This window comes from Ranitomeya variabilis, chromosome 4 (genome assembly GCF_051348905.1).
Source record: "Ranitomeya variabilis isolate aRanVar5 chromosome 4, aRanVar5.hap1, whole genome shotgun sequence".
Lineage (NCBI taxonomy): Eukaryota > Metazoa > Chordata > Amphibia > Anura > Dendrobatidae > Ranitomeya > Ranitomeya variabilis.
Window position 1 is genome coordinate 359,131,046 of NC_135235.1, and position 18,534 is coordinate 359,149,579.

Consider the following 18,534-nt stretch of genomic DNA (forward strand, 5'->3'; position numbering starts at 1 on the left):
GAGTTAAGAAGTAAGCCCAATGTAGTGGTGTGGGTCACTGAGACTTAAAATGGAGTGGTCATCTGCCAAAAAATTCCCCAATGGGGGTACCTTTTTAAAAAATAGACTAGTGCCATTGCAGGCCCCTTGCCCAAAATTCACCGTCCTATAACAGTACTGAGCACATTCACCGTGGTCATCTAGTTGCAGTTAACCAAGATACATTGCAGGAGACAGAGTTAAAAAGTAGGCCCAATGTAATGTAATGTCCACTTTTTGAAAGCGAGCATAAAATAAGGATGAAATAGCGGCAAGATGTGTGATTTTGGTCAGTAAGGAGGTAATGTCAGTTACAGATAGGTAGATCTGAATGTCATCAGCGTACTGATGATTTTGCAAACCGTGCCATTACATCAGCTGTCCCAGGCCGAAGGTGTAGATGGAGAAGAGTAGGGGTCCTAGAACGGAGCCTTGGGGAACACCGAAAGACCGTGGTCGAGGTGAGGAGGTGGTGTGGGAAAGGGAGACACTGAATGTCCCCGTAACACCCTGGTTGTTTTTTAAAGACTCTGCTGATAACCCCCAAAAGGCCATTTGCACCAACCATGCCTGCATCAGCAGGGGTAGCAAAACTCCCATCCTAACCCCCACAAGCATGATCAGGCACATGGCAGCAAAGCACCTAACTTTGTTGGTTGAACACAAGGCTCCATGAACAGTGTCTGTGGGTGATTCCACTGCTTCTTCCGATGTTGTGTGTGCAAGCTAATCCCCTGTCCATGGTGCATGCAAAGATGCCCTGCATCTGCAATTGCACACAAACTCAACTAGCACCATCAACAAGCACGTCCACATCCTTGTTCCAGCGCAGCATTCAGTTGTCTATACTTTAGTCTTTGGAATGCAAGCGGAAATAAGCAGCCAATGCCACAGCTCTAAATTCCCACATTTCTTGTCTGCTTGTGCTCAAAATGTTGAATTTTAGGCCTGTGGGAAACATAAGCTTTCTGCAACCTGATGCCGGTGACCATCACAAGGTACTCTTTACCAAGCTGCAACAATTTTCCCTGTCTGCTGTCACGACATTACACAAGCAAGCACGTGTCCCACAACATTACCCGGGCCCTCTGCAATGCTGCTACAGGGAAAGTGCACCTAAACACGAACACTTGAACAAGTGCATGTGAGCAGGAATGGTACATCTCACTGACAGCACACTGGGTTAGCGTAGTGGAAGCAATGACCCAGTCAGACATTGGGAGACGATGTTGCCAATGTATGGAGACAGGTTGTGGAAGGCTTTGTTTGTCATAGTTAGGGTTTTGAACTGTAGCCTCTGGGCAATGGGAAGGACTGAAGGGCCTGGCAGAGAGGAGAGGCTGGAGAATAACAGAGGGACAGTTGGACTACTCGGGCATCAGACTTTAGTATAGATTGGAGTAGTGCAAGAGTGCTAGAGGGGAGGCCAGAGAGTAGAAGGTTGCAATAGTGGAAGCAGGAGATCATGAGGGTGTGCGCAAACATTTTTACAGTTTCTTGGAATGTACGGATCTTGGAAATGTTTTTGAGTTGCAGTTGGCAGGAGGAGGCAAGGGCTTGGATATGTATCTTGAAAGAGAGGGCAGAGTCGAGGATCACCTCGAGGCCCCGAACATGTGGGACTATTTGTACCGGTGTGCCGTCTCGGCATTACACAGGCACGTGTCCCACAACATTACCCGTGCCCTCCACAATGCTGTTATTGGGAAAGTCCACCTAACCGCAGACATGTGGACAAGTGCTTGTGGTCAGAGATGGTACATCTCACTAAAGGCACACTGCATTAACATAGTGGAAGCCGGGACCCAGTCCAACCTTGAGATGGTGCACGTCCTCCCAACCCCGAGTATTGCAGGCTCTACATCAATCTGGGTTGCCACCACAGTCTACAGCTCCTGCACCTCCTCCTCCTTCGCATCCTCTTCGGCCTCCATCTCCGAAAGTAACACATCAGTCACAAGTCGGAAGCACTGCAGCACTACCTCAGGCAAGCGGCAACAGGCTGTGCTGAAGCTAATATGCTTAGGTGACAAACTGCACAATGATGAAGAGTTGTGGACAGCTCTGAAAGAGCAGGCAGATCTGTGGCTGACACCACTGAACCTACAGCCAGGGATGGTGGTGTGTGACAATGGCTGGAACCTGGTGGCTGCTCTGTGTCGAGGCAAGCTCACACAAGTGCCATGCCTGGCCCATGTGCTTAACCTCATTGTTCAATGTTTTCTGAAAAGCGACCCGGAGGTGCCAGATCTGCTTGTAAAAGTACGAGGCTCTGCTATCTATTTTAGAAAGTCAGCTAGAGCTTAATCCGCCCTTGCCGTGCTTCTGCAGTGCTTGCAGCTTCTGGCTCACTAACTGGTGTGTGATGTCCTCCCAATGCATTGTAACTCTACACTGCATATTTTGGAAAGGATTCGTGAGTAAAAGAGGGCAGTTGTTGACTACCAGCATCAACAAGGCCGTTGGTATTCAGTTCTGACTTCACACATAAGATCTCAGGAGTGGACATCTATGTCAGACATATGTACCATCCTCCAAAACTTTGAGGAATTCACCAAGATGGTGATCAGCAATGACGCCATAATTAACATCTCCATCCAGCTTGTGTTCTAATATTAATGTTTATAGTAATTTATCTAGCGTCAACACATTTAGTTTCAAATACAACAGTCCTAAGTAACAACGATAACAATAATACAATAATTATACAGAAATAAAACAACCCTGCTCGTGACAACTTACAATCTACACTAATTAATGATAACAATAATTAAACCCAAGAAAAACAATCCTGCTCATGACAACTTACTATTTACAATGAGGTGGGGGAGATAAAAACTACAGGGGAATGTATTTACAATGAAGTATTTACAATTATATTACTGAGGTTTGTCGAAAGTTGTGAAGGCCTGAGGACAAGGAGGAGGAAGAGAGCATGGTCAGTTGTCCACTTGGTGATGACACGGAAGTATCGATGGCTAGCGTTATTGCACACATGGTTGAGTTTATGTTCCGCTGCCTTTCCCGTCACCCTCGCGTTCTCAAAATTTTGGGTGACAGACAGGGAATACTGATTGGTGACACTTCTAGACCCACACTACAAGGAGTACTTTATTTCTCTTATTCCAGAGGCAGACAGGTGACCTACAATGTAGGAGGACCATAGGGCCCTTCTTACAAAATTATTAAAAAAATTCCCATCTGAAAACGCTGGCAGAAGAGGTCACAGTTCGTTGGCCAAGCAAGGATTACAGGTGCGAGAGACACAACTCCAATCCAGCAGAGGCAGTGGAACACTGACAAAGTTCTGGGAGAGTTTTCTCAGACCCTCCTATTGCCCTGGCCCTGAGGCGTGGGGGACTCTCACAAGGAGTGCTTTGTTTGGGAAAATGCTGAGGGAGTACCTTGCTGACCATATCAACGTCCTGTCATTCCTCTGTGCCCTTTAATTATTGTTTTGCAAAGCTGAACACGGAACATGAACTGTCTCTTTACTGCGAACGTGCGCTGTACTCACTAATGTGTGCAAAAACTGAAAATCACTGCAAAATATGTCAGCGCTATATAAAAATAAAGATTATTATTATTAACATGACCCCTTGCTTTCCGGCAGTAATACTTTTATTGGCAGTAGCATGCGCCTTCGTAATACAGAGACAGAGTACAGCACAGCCATGCGTTCACACTCTGCTCCTCTGACTTTCTATGTGCGCAGTGACTGCCTCTAGACAGAAGATGATGATGATGATAGTGGTAGTGTGATGGAAATATATATATCATACAGTTCTCACTTGCATGTATACTCCTTAATAATCATATATACTCACATAAACGCAAATATAGTAGTTGGAGCATTTAACACGGTCATGAAGCTGCCTTAACAACTTGATAGAGAAGTATTTTTAACGAGATACCACACTGTTCGATATGTGGTCTGCATTTGTTAATTTTTAAAACTAAAATAGTGTAGCGAACTTGGGTAACAGACAGCAAATAAAGCTGAATGTAGGCCTGAATTTCACATTTTGTAGGCCACAAATACATCAGACGTCTGACAGCGATAACACACTGTCAAATATGTGGCCTTTTTATATTTTTTTATGCTAAATAGTGCTGTGTATAATTAGAGTATCAGACAGCAAAAAAAGGGGTACACCGGCCTACAATGACCAAACTTGGACAACGCAGATATATGAGGGCTGTCACGGAAATACGACACTGGCAAATATGTGCCATTTAAAAAAAAATAATGCCAAATAGTGCTGTATATAATTAAAGTAACAGACAGAAAAAACTGTGTCAAAACGGCCTACAATGACCAAACTTGGAGCACGCAGATAATTGACGTATGCCTGACAAACTATGATTTTTCAACAGGCCTCAGTCTGAGAGAACAGACTGTATATTTTTTTGGGGGGGTGAATTTTTGGTCAAAGCGTCTGGTTCAGCAGATACTGTGCGCTTGGATACTGCTGATCTTCCAGGCTCAGCCATTGTAACCAGCATTGATCAGCGGCGAGCAGATGCTCCTGGTGCTAAGTCCTGCTTTTCCTCTACTGAGCATACCCAAGGGACGACCTCTCATTGGAGGTCGGGGGTCACATGCTCAGGTCCTGTAGCAGCTCCTACTGGACCACTAGGAAGGTCCTGGAGAGCTTCCTCTATAAAAGGTTTGCATGGCTGCACGGCCATGCGCTAGTATAAATCAGTAATTGTGTGTGTGTGGATGTATGCCTGTTCTGGTGAAAGCTCCGAATCATTCCCATCCCTAGAGTTGATGAATGGTTGCAAATGCTGGAGCTGTCTAGTGCCAGATTGCGCCATCCAGCACCAGGCACAACTCAAAATTGCGTCTAACCAGCAGTGACCGCTAGTCCTCAGGCATGGGCTCAAAAGCCACCGAGTGTCAGAGCGGGATCAATCACCAGCATAGTGGGGATGAATTGCAGGGATCCCACTATCATCCATTTGCTGCACACTGTGACTGCTTACAGGGCACAGCGTTACCTTTATTCCCTGCGACTCTGTGAAGCAACAGAGTTCGCTCCTATACAGACCGGGTGACAGTCTGGGTGATGGAACCCGTGACTATTCTGGCGTAGTACCGCCATATAGTGTCGCCATTAACTAGCAAAAGGTTCCACTCCTGCACGGTTACATTATATTTACTCGGTGCATTCCGCCAACCTTAACATATGTGGCCTGCTTTTTTTTTTAAATGCCAGATAGTGCTGAATATAATTAGAGTAACAGACAGCAAAAACAGTGGCAAAACGGCCTACAATGACCAAACTTGGAGTACGCAGGTATATGAGGGCTGTCACGGAAATACCACACTGGCAAATATGTGGCCTGTTTATATTTTTTGAAGCAAAATAGTGCTGTATAGAATTAGAGTATCAGACAGCAAAAAAAGGGGTACACCAGCCTACAATGACCAAACTTGGACCACGCAAATATATGAGGGCTGTCACGGAAATACCACACTGGCAAATATGTGGCCTTTTTATATTTTTTTAAGCAAAATAGTGCTGTATAGAATTAGAGTATCAGACAGCAAAAAAAGGGGTACACCAGCCTACAATGACCAAACTTGGACCACGCAAATATATGAGGGCTGTCACGGAAATACCACACTGGCAAATATGTGGCCTTTTAATATTTTTTTAAGCAACATAGTGCTGTATAGAATTAGAGTATCAGACAGCAAAAAAAGGGGTACACCAGCCTACAATGACCAAACTTGGACCACGCAGATATATGAGGGCTGTCACGGAATTACCACACTGGCAAATATGTGGGCTGTTTTTTTTTTAAATGCCAAATAGTGCTGTATATATTTAGAGTAACAGACAGCAAAAATAGTGGCAAAACTGCCTAAAATGCAAAGACTTGGAGCACGCAGATATATGAGTCCTTTTTCGGTGAATTTAAAACACACACAAAAAAAAGTGACACAAGGATAGCACACACAACTATGCTACGTATGCCTGGCAAACTATGATTTTTCAACAGGCCTCAGTCTGAGAGAACAGACTGTATATTTTTTTTGGGGTGGTGAATTTTTGGAAAAAAAATGCAGCTAGGTACAGTATATAGTAAAGAAGCTGCAGCAGCAGACCGTTATGGAGCTTTGGGAGGGATGCAGTGAGAGCAATGGACGCACATACAGTGCCTGCAGGCCTTGCACTGATGTGGATATGCTGTGCCCTGCCTACCCAGCGCTGCAAGATCGGGACCCACGAATTAGCCCTCAAAAGGACTTTTGGTTTCTGAAGAATTGGGGGATTTAAGAGTTGCAGACCTACACTAACTCTAAAAACCACGATTCTGACCCTATCTCGGCACCAGCTCTCCCTACTCTCGCTGAATCCGGAACAGAATGCAGCCAGCAGGGCGGCGCCAGGTCTCTTTTATATTTGGGATGATGCTGTGCGGCAAAGCCAATCACTGCACGACCACAACAAAGATGGCTGCGGCGTTTCATGGCCTGGCAGACAATCCCTGTACCGTGATTGAGTCTCTAAATTCCACCAAAAGTCCGCCAAAAACGCTGGGTGGAGACACCAGTTACCGCCGAATAATCCCAAAAATGCTCGGTGCTCGCCGAGTACACCGAGCATAGTGATACTCGGGCGAGAAACGAGTAGTGGTGAACACGTTCGCTCATCACTAGTGTTGAGCATTCCGATACCGCAAGTATCGGGTATCGGCCGATACTTGCGGTATCGGAATTCCGATACCGAGATCCGATACTTTTGTGGTATCGGGAATCGGTATCGGATCCATATTACTGTGTAAAATAAAGAATTAAAATACAAAATATTGATATACTCACCTCTCCGGAGGCCCCTGGACATCACCGCTGGTAACCGGCAGCCTTCTTTGCTTAAAATGAGCGCGTTTAGGGCCTTCCATGACGTCACGGCTTCTGATTGGTCGCGTGCCGCTCATGTGACCACCACGCGACCAATCACAAGCCGTGACGTCATTCTCAGGCCCTAATCTCCTCATTCTAGGAATTTAGGACCTGAGAATGACGTTGCGGCTTGTGATTGGTCGCGTGGCGGTCACATGAGCGGCACGCGACCAATCAGAAGCCGTGATGTCATGGAAGGCCCTAAACGCGCTCATTTTAAGCAAAGAAGGCTGCCGGTTACCAGCGGTGATGTCCAGGGGCCTCCGGAGAGGTGAGTATATCAATATTTTTTATTTTAATTCTTTATTTTACACAGTAATATGGATCCCAGGGCCTGAAGGAGAGTTTCCTCTCCTTCAGACCCTGGGAACCATCAGGATACCTTCCGATACTTGGTGTCCCATTGACTTGTATTGGTATCGGGTATCATATCGGCGATATCCGATACTTTTCGGGTATCGGCCGATACTATCCGACGGTATCGCTCAACACTACTCATCACTAGTTATCACTTCCGCATCCTCCTCTGCTGCCTACTCTTCCTCTGCAACCACCACCTCCTCCTGCAGGTTATTCAAAGTATGCTCCAGCATGGAGATGAATGGAATAGTGTTGCTGATGATGGGAACATCGGCCTTAACTATCATAGTAGCCATTTTGAAACTGTGCAAAGGGGTTTACTCTTTAATCTCCAAATCATATCTCACCTGCGCACTTGACCCAATCGCGTCCCACCTCATTCCCACCATGTTCACACTTTGCGGCATCCCTCTGCGGGTTCTCCCGCAGCGGAATTGATAAATCTGCAGGGCAAAACCACTGCGGTTATCCCTGCAGATTTATCGCGGTTTGTTCCGCGGTTTCCGCTGCGGGATTACTCCTATACTATTGATGCTGCATATGCAGCAATATGCAGCATCAATAGTAATATTAAAAATAATAAAATTTGCTTATACTCACCCTCTGATGTCCGGATCTCCTGGGCGCTGCACCCGGCGCTCCGGTTCCAAAGATGCTGTGCCGAGAAGGACCCTTCGTGACGTCACGGTCATGTGACCGCGACGTCACCGCAGTTCCTGTTCGCACAGCAACTCTGACCGGACGGCCGCGTGCAGCGCTGAGAGGTGAGTATAACATGATTTTTTATTTTTATTCTTTTTTTACCCCAAATATGGTTCCCAGGGCCTGGAGGAGAGTCTCCTCTCCTCCACCCTGGGTACCACCCGCACATTAACCGCTTACTTCCCGCAACGTGGGCATAGCCCCATGTGGGATGGAATGGGTTCAATGCATTTCTATGTGTGCAGAATCGCTGCGAGTCTGCACAAAGAAGTGACATGCTGCAGGTTTTAAACCGCTGCGTTTCTGCGCGGTTTTTCCCGCAGCATGTGCACAGCAGTTTGCGGTTTCCATAGGGTTTACATGTAAATGGAAACGCTATGGAAACTGCTGCGGACCCGCAGCATCAAAATCGCCGCGGATCCGCGGTAAAAACCGCTATGTGTGGTCTTCATCCCAAAACTAATCCACTACTTCAATCTGTCACGAACAACTATCTTCAAATCTATCCTCCTGCTTACTCTTTGACCACTTACAATCTGGCTTCCGACTGCACCATTTCACTGACACTACCCTGACTAAAGTAAACAATGACCTACTAACCACCAAATTCAAGCAACACTACTTTGTCCTCCTCCTCCTGGACCTGTAATCTGCATTCAGCATGGTGGACCATTCCCTCTTACTGTAGACTCTCTCATCTCTTGGCATCACAGACTTGTTCCTATCTTTGATCTACTCATACCTAACAAACAAGACAATCAGTGTCTCCCACTCACAAACCACCTCCTCATCTCACCCCCTGTCAGTGCCAATCCAATGTTCAGTTTTAGGACCACTACGCTACTCCATCTACACCTTTGGCCTTGAACAGCTCATGTAGTCTCATGGATTTCAGTATCATCTATATTCTTTTGACACACAGATCTACCTCTCTGGACCTGATATTACATCCTTACCAGAATCCCACAATGTAAGTCCTCTATTTCATCATTCTTCTCTGCTAGGTTTCTAAAACTTAATATGGATAAGACTGAATTCATCATCTTTCCACCATTTCATTAAACCCCCCAACTGACCTATCCATCAAAATCAATATCTTGACTATGATCTCTCCTTCAAATCTAGTTCCACGATCTAAGCTCAAATCTGGCCAGACCCTGATATCTTATTCATGGCTCATGGCTGACTGTTTGTTTGTCATTATGAAAGGTTCTACTGTGGGTTAGTTGATCAGTCAACAACCTGTTAACTTTCCTTACATTTTTCTACCAATACTACTGTATGAAACTCATGTCTATGCCATCTGAGTGTGACTGGAATTAAAAAATATATATATATAGAATTGTTGCATCAGTTATCAGGTCTTCCAGCTAAGAAGGCTTACACTGCTCTCTTAACCACCAGGTGCTCATTTAAGCTTCAATTTCAAGCTGTAAATGCTGTCCCAGGACCTGAAACCTCATGCATGGCCTATGGCTGACAGCTGCTGTGCCATGTGCACGTTTCTACTGTGGGTCAATTGATGCCTCTTTTCATGGTGTCTGCACCTATCTTTTGCTGTTTGGGAAGCTTTATGTCACCTCTTAAGATGTTGTCAATACGTTTGGTTTTGCCTCCCATTAAATCTAATTGAGTTCGGGTACTTTCAATGAACCGTGATGCCAAAAAGAAGAAAAAGACTACTGTAATGCATGCACACTACACCAAAATAATAAAATATAATTTATTGACCCACAATTACAGAAAACTAAAACACAAGTAAAAACATGTGAGAACAGTCACTCAAACCCCCTGCAGTAAACAGATACAATAAGTGCAATGCAATCTTATAACCCTGAGGCAATATAGCTAAATAAATATTTATCCATGCACCCTGGGATATCAATAATCAGGACATGTCAAAATTTGGACGATCCCTAGTATGCTCTAAAACTCAGTGTTGGTGAACCAGCACAGAGCATCCCTACAATCAGGGTAAATGTAAAAAACCCCCCCAAAATCCTGGGTTTATACTATGAGCGCTGTGAGTAACTGATCAGTCAAATTGGATTGATAATGATAACCAATGACTGATAAACCACTGAAAGAGTAATCCAAAAATGGCCAAGTGTACCAGAAAAGACACAGCAGGAAAGCCCAGAACAGATGAGCCAGGCAGGAACATCCAAACAGCAGGGGATATGAGTGGGGAACCCCAGAATGACCCCACGTGTATTATAATATAATATAATATTTCTACTCTATGGAAATTGATGCCACTTAAGTGGTGTGTGACAATTATTTTTTGAACTGTGGAGACTCCAAGTTGTATCTCCATCTGGTGTGTTGCCTGTATAAGTATTACTCCCAGACAGGCAGGCCTGCACTTACTTTCAGTCAACTACATATGTTACAGTAATATTGCTGTGGAGTGACCTGGTTTGGAGTAGCAACCACTAGGGGCAGCACCAGCAAATAGCGAAGTCAGGGATAGCCAAGGAGTTGGTACACAGGAACAGTAATGAAGTTTGAAGGAATAAGCAGGAATTGTAGTCAAGGAAGCCAGAGGTCGTTAACCGGAGCAGCAATGTTGTTTGAAGGAATAAGCAGGAATCATAGTCAAGGAAGCCAGAGGTCATTACCATTACCATTTCATTTGAAGGAATAGCAGGTGGAAGGAAGCTTGACTAGAGGCTGGTAGCTCAATAATCATGCAAGGAAAGGAGAACAAGGCCAGGTTCAAATAGGGTGTGCAATCAAGATGAGCCAATCATAAAGTCAGGGTGGTGACCAATCAGGAACTTAGGGTGGAGACATCAGCAACAACATACAGTAGTTACAAGTATTTGAGTTAGCATGGAACTGTCCAGCAAACTGATTAACTCAGAGGGAAGAGCTGACGTCTGATGCACAGGAGCTGCTGGGTTCAAATCCTGACAAATATTAGTAGAAATGTAAGGAAAGTATTAAACTGTTTTTTGTGCCATCTGAGTCTGGCTGGAATAAAAAAAATTGGAGTTGTTGCATGAGGTATCAGGCCTCCCAGCTAAGAAGGCTTACACTGCTCCCTTAATAACCAGGACATCATTGAAACTTCAATTACACGCTTTAAATTCTAGGCCAGACCCTGATACATCATGCATGGCCCATGGCTGACTGGTTCTGAGCCATTATAAAATGTTCTAATGTGGGTTCATTGATTAGTCAACTACCTGTTCTACTTTCCTTACATTTTTGTACCGATAGTACTGTGTGAAACTAATTTTCGTACCATCTGAGTTTGGCTGGAATCAAAAAATAAAATTGTAGGCGTTTCATGATGTATCAGGTCTTTCAGCTAAGAAGGCTTGCACCACTTTCTTAACCACCAGGTCCTCAATGAAATTTCAATGCTAAGCTGTAACTTCTGGTTAATACTCATGCATGGCCCATGCCTGACTGCTGCGCCATTATAACTGTTGGTCAATTGATGCCACATTTCACTGTATCTGCCCCTCATTTGAGCTTTTTGGGAACCTTTTTGCCCACCTGAAGGTATTGTCTATGCCTTTGGTTTTGCCTCCCATTGAATTTAATGAGGTTTGGATACGTTCGACGAAGCATTTAGCAAACTGTTTGGCGAACATTGGTCCATTCACCGAACCCAAACTGAACCTTGAATGGTTCACTCGTCTCTACTAATGACTAACCCTGAGCCTTTATTTTATCTCAAAGTGCCTAAGAAATTACAAAGTTCCATAAGGAGGGTTTTTTTTTATTATGAATGCTACTCGAATCATGACAATTACCCATAGCATCTCATTTTACGAATGTGTGCTTTTATGGGTTGAATACTGTGCTTAAAAAGTCAGGTGCTGCTATAAAAGGTCTGTGAATGCAGCAATGCCGTGTGCATAGAAAGAGGGAAAGATAAGTTGCATTTTCCAATGCTTATATAAAAATCTTATGTCCATGTTCTACTTTATTTCTGTTTCCAGCTTTTTATTTGTAGCATATGACATTACAGACATGCATGCACAAACATGCTAGGTGGACAAAGGCAATCCTAATTATTTTTTCCCTGCCAGTGGAAAGTCTATATAGCATATCTAAATGGGGAAACGAGGCATGTGCTTGTAATGCAAGACTGTCTTGAAAAAGAGATATGAGTAACCTCTACAGCTGGCAGGGCTAAACTATGATGACTAATTGAATCCAGACATGGCATGTACTCTCCATATCTGTTTGCCCATTTGACATGTTTCCAGATATTTCTTCTAACTGCAATTCACTACTTATTATGGTGAAACATTATTTTTTAAAGTAAACATTTACTTTTATAAATGTTATGTATTTTTTATGCCATAAGCACTTAGTCAAATATAAACTTTACATCTCTATTAATGCAAAATGTACAACTTACGTCTATTGTGATACATTTTTAAATGGCAATTCCCTGATAAAATATGAATATTGAAATAGTCTGAATTTCTGCTAATCTTTTTTTCTTGCAGTTTAAACAGCAACACATATATTTCTGATTTATACTTCTAAAAAGTTGCTTGGACAGGTGCCACATGTTAAACCATATTTGAACCAGTGTTATATATAAAGAGTAGAGAAGGCAAATCAAATTTGAGTCAAAGTTTTCAAAATGTTTGGACTCACCAGAATCCAATATTTTTGGCCATTCACTTTGGGCAAATTGAACAATATAATAGCTAGCTAGAAGTAGAGGGTTAAGAAAGGGATAAAAAATCTTATACTTACTTCTTAACCCTCAGAAATTACCTAACCCACCACTGCTAATCCTCAAATCGCTCTTCTAACTTGTATGTTATTTATGATTTCTTTTTTCTTCTATCTACCTTCGGCTTGGTCTTCCATAAATTTATCCCCACATAGTCATGTGTGATGAGTTTCCAGTTGTGTGTCAAAAGTGTACAGCCAGACTTCGTTGGTTAGCAATAGCATCGCTATATTGCTCCTGTACTGTAATGAGCCTATCTGAGGGGGCAAATTTTCCTGCGATACTAATCCTGCAAAGTATAAGGGATGTATCATGGTAAGGAACAGGGAAGTGGACGTGTGCTAGGGGTCGAGTTCCTGCCTCTGCACAGGGGGAATCTCGGGCCATCTCTGCTGCGGTCTCCCATTCTTCTCCTGCCACAGTGGAGCCTGCTCAGCAGAGACGTCGGTCCCAGCATCTCGCTCAGTCTGACTCTGTACAAAGAGTTACTGCTGCTTTTCCTGCTTCTGCCATTGAAGTCAGTGCTGGGCAGCGGCAAGCAGACGCTTCTGGGACTAAATCCTGCTTTTCTCGTTCTGAGCATGCCCAGAGTAAGATCTCTCAGTGGAGATCGAGGGTCACATGATAAGATACTGCAGCTAAAGCCATTGGTCCTTCAGGAAGGTCCTGTAGGTGCTCACGCTCTGTGGCAGCCTCTCATTGGTCCTTCTAGGAAGGTCCTGTACGTGCTGCAACTATTTAAGGCTCGCATGGCCGCACGGCCATGAGCTAGTATTATTCTTTGTGGTCACGTGAGAGTGTGTTCAGGGACCCGTCTGAAAAAAGCCCCTAGAATGCTGGCACCTCCGGCGAGGAGTTTGTGTTTGTATGTATTCAGGGACCTGGCGGAAATAAGCCCTTAGAATGCTGGCACCTCCGGCGAGGAGTTTGTGTTTGTATGTATTCAGGGACCTGGCGGAAAAAAGCGCCTAGAATGCAGGCACCCCCGGCGAGGAGTTTTGTGTGCATGCGTGACCACTGACTGCTCTCTGTTTGGGCAGTTAGACTGTGCCTCTGTGAAGTCTAACAGGGCACAGTGCTTTTCTTTCACGGCTACTTGGTGAATTAACTGAGTTAGTCCATACCGCCATATAGTGTCGCCGTTTGCTAGCAGCAGGTACTCCTGCACGGTGGACCCCAGGCTGCGAACGCACCAATATCAATAAAAACATCTCTATTTACTCGGTGCGTTCTGCTAGCCCTAACAGAATACTAGCGCCAGGGTCTGGCTAGTAAATGGCAGACATTCAGCAATCATTGCGGTATATCCAGCAGCTGGAGGGTAGGTTGGCAGCTCTCGGGAGCTCAACCACAGCTGTGGATGTTACCACAGTTGCTGTACAGGCTGCTAGCATGGCTGCAGCAACCTTGTCCACTGCCACCCCTTTTCCGAAATTATCTCGCCTCCCGCTGCCAGAAAAATTTTCTGGAGATAGCAAATCTTGTAGGGGATTCATGAGTCAGTGCTCTATTCACCTCGAGCTCCTGGCTGCACGTTTTCCCACTGAGCGGGCTAGGGTGGGATTTATTCTGTCTCTCTTGTCGGACAGGGCGTTGGAATGGGCTACGCCGCTGTGGGAGTGTGGCGATCATGTGGTGCAGAGTGCTCCGCTGTTCCTGAGCACTCTGAAACAGGTCTTTTTAGGACCTCAAGTCACCCATGACACGGCGCTCCAACTGCTGGCATTAACTCAGGGTGAGTCCTTGGTTAGCCATTTTGCCGTCCGCTTTCGTACTTTAGCTTCTGAGCTGGAGTGGTAGGATAAAACCCTTATCCCCATATTTTGGAGGGGCCTGGCTGATCATGTTAAGGACGCTCTGGCCACTAGGGAGATTCCTGCCACACTGGAGGAGTTAATAACTGTCTCTACTCTAATTAACCTCCATTTTAACGAGTGGAGGTTAGAGCGAGCCCAGTGTAGGCAGAGGTTTCAGCTTGCTCCCACCTTCGCCAAACCTCTGGAATCTCCAGTCCTGGTTCCTGAGTCACATGAGGCCATGGAAGTGTCACGAGCGGGATCTAAGTTCCGGACCGCTTGTGCACTCAAGGTCTGTCATGTAAGCCAGCAGTCAGGACATCTTGCCACCAGATGTCCCCAGCGGTCGAGGAAACGTCAGCGTCTAATGGTAGTAGGTAGAGGTACACTAGACACGGCGACGTTTTCCTCCAAATTGTCCTTTAAGGGGGCAATTATTGTAGGCTTATCCTCCCACTCGGTAGAGCTCTGCGTGGATTCTGGGGCGGAGGGCAATTTTATGTCTTCTGCCTTCGCCCAACGTCACGCAATACTCCTGGTTATGCTAGCTCAACCAGTAACGGTACGAGTGGTGAATGGGTCGACACTGCCCTCACAGATAACACACCAGACCATCCCTCTTACTCTGTCCATGTCGCCATCCCATCAGGAGATTATATCTCTGCTCGTCATTCCTGAGGGAATTGATGAGGTCCTGTTGTGGATACCTTGGCTACGGTCACCACTCTCCTCATATTGAGTGGTCCTCAGGCAGAATTCTGGGATGGGGTGAATCTTGTGGGGTTAGGTGTCAGAGGGAGTGCGTTCAGGTCGCGACTACAGAGGTACCCGCAGATCTATCCTCTCTCCCCAAGCAATATTGGTCTTATGCAGACGTGTTCTCCAAAAAGGCAGCGGAGACCCTTCCGCCCCATTGCCCCTATGACTGTCCTATTGATCTCTTGCCTGGTGCTGAGCATCCCCGGGGTCGAGTTTATCCGTTATCTCTCCCAGAGACGGAGGCAATGTCTCAGTACATTCAAGAGAATCTGGCAAGAGGGTTCATCAGGAAGTCAGTGTCACCTGCTGGGGCTGGGTTCTTCTTCGTGCAGAAGAAGAATGGGGAACTGCATCCATGTATAGACTACAGGGGTCTTAACGCCATCACCGTTAAGAATAATTATCATTTGCCCTTGATATCTGAGCTCTTCGATAGGCTTCGGGGAGCCAGGGTGTTTACTAAACTAAATCTGCAGTGTGCTTACAACCTGATTCGCATCCGTGAGGGGGACGAATGGAAGACGGCTTTTAACACCAGGGATGGACACTATGAATATCTGGTGGTGCTCTTCGGGCTCTGTAATGCCCCAGCCATTTTCCAAGACTTTGTGAACGACATCTTCCGGGATATGCTCACCACCTCGGTCGTAGTCTATCTGGATGATATTCTCATCTACTCTCCAGATATTGACTCCCACCGGAGAGATGTTTGCAAAGTCTTCGACCTCCTACGGGCAAACTCCCTCTATGCCAAGTTGGAGAAGTGTATGATCGAGCTGGAGTCCTTACCTTTCCTAGGCTATATCATCTCTGCCCAGGGATTGGCTATGGATCCTGCCAAACTACAGGCTGTGATGGACTGGCAGGAACCTCATTCTCTTAAAGCAGTGCAGCGCTTTATGGGGTTCATTAATTATTATCGCCAGTTCATTCCGCACTTCTCAACTTTGGTAGCTTCCTTGATTGCCCTCACCAAGAAGGGGGCAAATCCCAAATTGTGGTCTGAGGAGGTCTCCAAGGCCTTTAACTCCATAAAGTCACACTTCGCTAGCGCTCCCATCTTACATTGCCCCGATGTAGATAAGCCATTTATCATGGAGGTGGATGCCTCATCTGTTGGTGCTGGAGCAGTCCTCTTCCAAAAGGATGCTCAAGGTCGGAAGCATCATTGCTTCTTCTTTTCTAAGACCTTCTCACTAGCAGAGAGGAATTATTCCATTGGGGACAGGGAGTTGCTAGCCATGAAGTTGGCGTTCTCGGAGTGGAGACATCTCTTGGAAGGAGCTCGTTTTCCCTTCCAAGTCTTGACAGATCATAAAAATTTGGTGTACCTGCAGACAGCCCAGCAGTTAAATTCTCGCCAGGCCAGATGGTCCTTGTTCTTCTCCCGGTTTCATTTCACCCTCCATTTTCTTTCTGGGGAGAAGAACATTCGTGCCGACGCTCTTTCTCACTCCGTTGTGTCATCTGTGGAGGAGGAAGAGGAGCCTCGAATTATTGTCCCCACCGAGAGCCTGAGAACTGTGGCCCCGGTTTCGCTAGAGTCTGTGCCTCCGGGCAAGACTTTTGTACCATCCAGTTTGCGACCGGAGGTTCTCTCTTGGGCACACTCGTCCAGGGTGGGTGGACATTTTGGTTCCAAAAGGACATCTGAGTTACTGGCGAGGACATACTGGTGGCTGCATATGGCTCGTGGTGTTGCAGACTATGTTCGGGCATGTGTCTCTTGCGCCAAGAACAAGTCCCCTCGGCAATGGCCAGCTGGGTTGCTTTACCCTCTGCCGGTGGCAGACAGGCCCTGGGAGATGGTCGGGATGGACTTTGTGGTGGGCTTACCCAAGTCTCGTAGTTGCACCATTATCTGGGTGATCATCGACCATTTTTCCAAAATGGTTCATTTGGTGCCTCTTCCATGGCTACCTTCTGCACGGGCTCTGGCAGCCTTGTTCATCAAGCATATCTTTCACTTACACGGTATGCCGGACAAGATTGTCAGTGACCGGGGTCCCCAGTTTGCGTCTCGATTCTGGAGGGAGCTTTGTCGTCTACTCAGTATTGAGTTAAATCTCTCCTCGGCTTATCCCGAGACGAATTGGTTGGTTGAGAGAGCCAATCAAATTCTGGTCACTTATTTTCGACATTTTGTTTCTGCCAGGCAGGATGACTGGGCATCCTTGTTACCGTGGGCTGAGTTTGCCATTAACAACGCTGTAGCCGACTCCACCGGTCAGACTCTTTTCCTCCTTAATTACGGCCAGCATCCGCGGGTTCCTATGTCTATGCCCGTGTCCTCCGCTGACTCCAGGGTGGCAGACTGGGCAGTGGAGGCATGAGACATTTGGGACCGCACTCAGGATGCCATCCGGGCCTCCAAGGAGAGAATGAGGTCCTCTGCCGATGCACATCAGCGCCCTGCCCGGACCTTTGCTTCTGGCAACTTAGTGTGGCTCTCCGCTCGTAACATCAGGCTGCGTGTTGAGTCCACTAAGTTTGCTCCTCGCTACTTGGGTCCCTTCAAGGTCCTCGAACAGGTTAATCCTGTGGTCTACCGTCTAGCCCTTACTCCACGCCTAGGTATCACCGACACCTTTCATGTGTCCCTCCTTAAGCCCCGTAAACATGTTCCGGTTTTCTGAGTCATCTGCCGGGACATCGGGTTCGTCTACGGACTATTACGAGGTGAACGCTATTTTGGGGTGCAAGGTGGTTCATGGCAAAAAATTTTATTTGGTGGACTGGAAGGGTTACGGTCCTGAGAGCCTGCTGAGCACATTTGGGCTCTGCAGCTCATTGCTGCCTTCAAAAGTAGTGAGGCCCAAGGAGGGGGGGTAATGTTAGGGGTCGAGGTCCCGCGTCTGCACAAGGGGAATCTCGGGCCATCTCTGCTGCGGTCTCCCATTCTTCTCCTGCCGCAGTGGAGCCTGCTCAGCGGAGACGTCGGTCCCAGCATCTCGCTCCGTCTGACTCTGTACAAAGAGTTACTGCTGCCTTTCCTGCTTCTGCCTATGGTGTCAGTGCTGGGCAGCTTCTGGGACTAAGTCCTGCTTTTCTCGTTCTGAGCATGCCCAGAGTAAGATCTCTCAGTGGAGATCGAGGGTCACATGATCAGATACTGCAGCTAAAGCCATTGGTCCTTCAGGAAGCGCCTGTACATGCTGCAACTATTTAAGGCTCGCATGGCCGCACGACCATGCGCTAGTATTGTTCTTTGTTATGTGCTTTGCGCCATTTTGGTCACGTGAGAGAGTGTGAAATAAGCCCATAGAATGCTG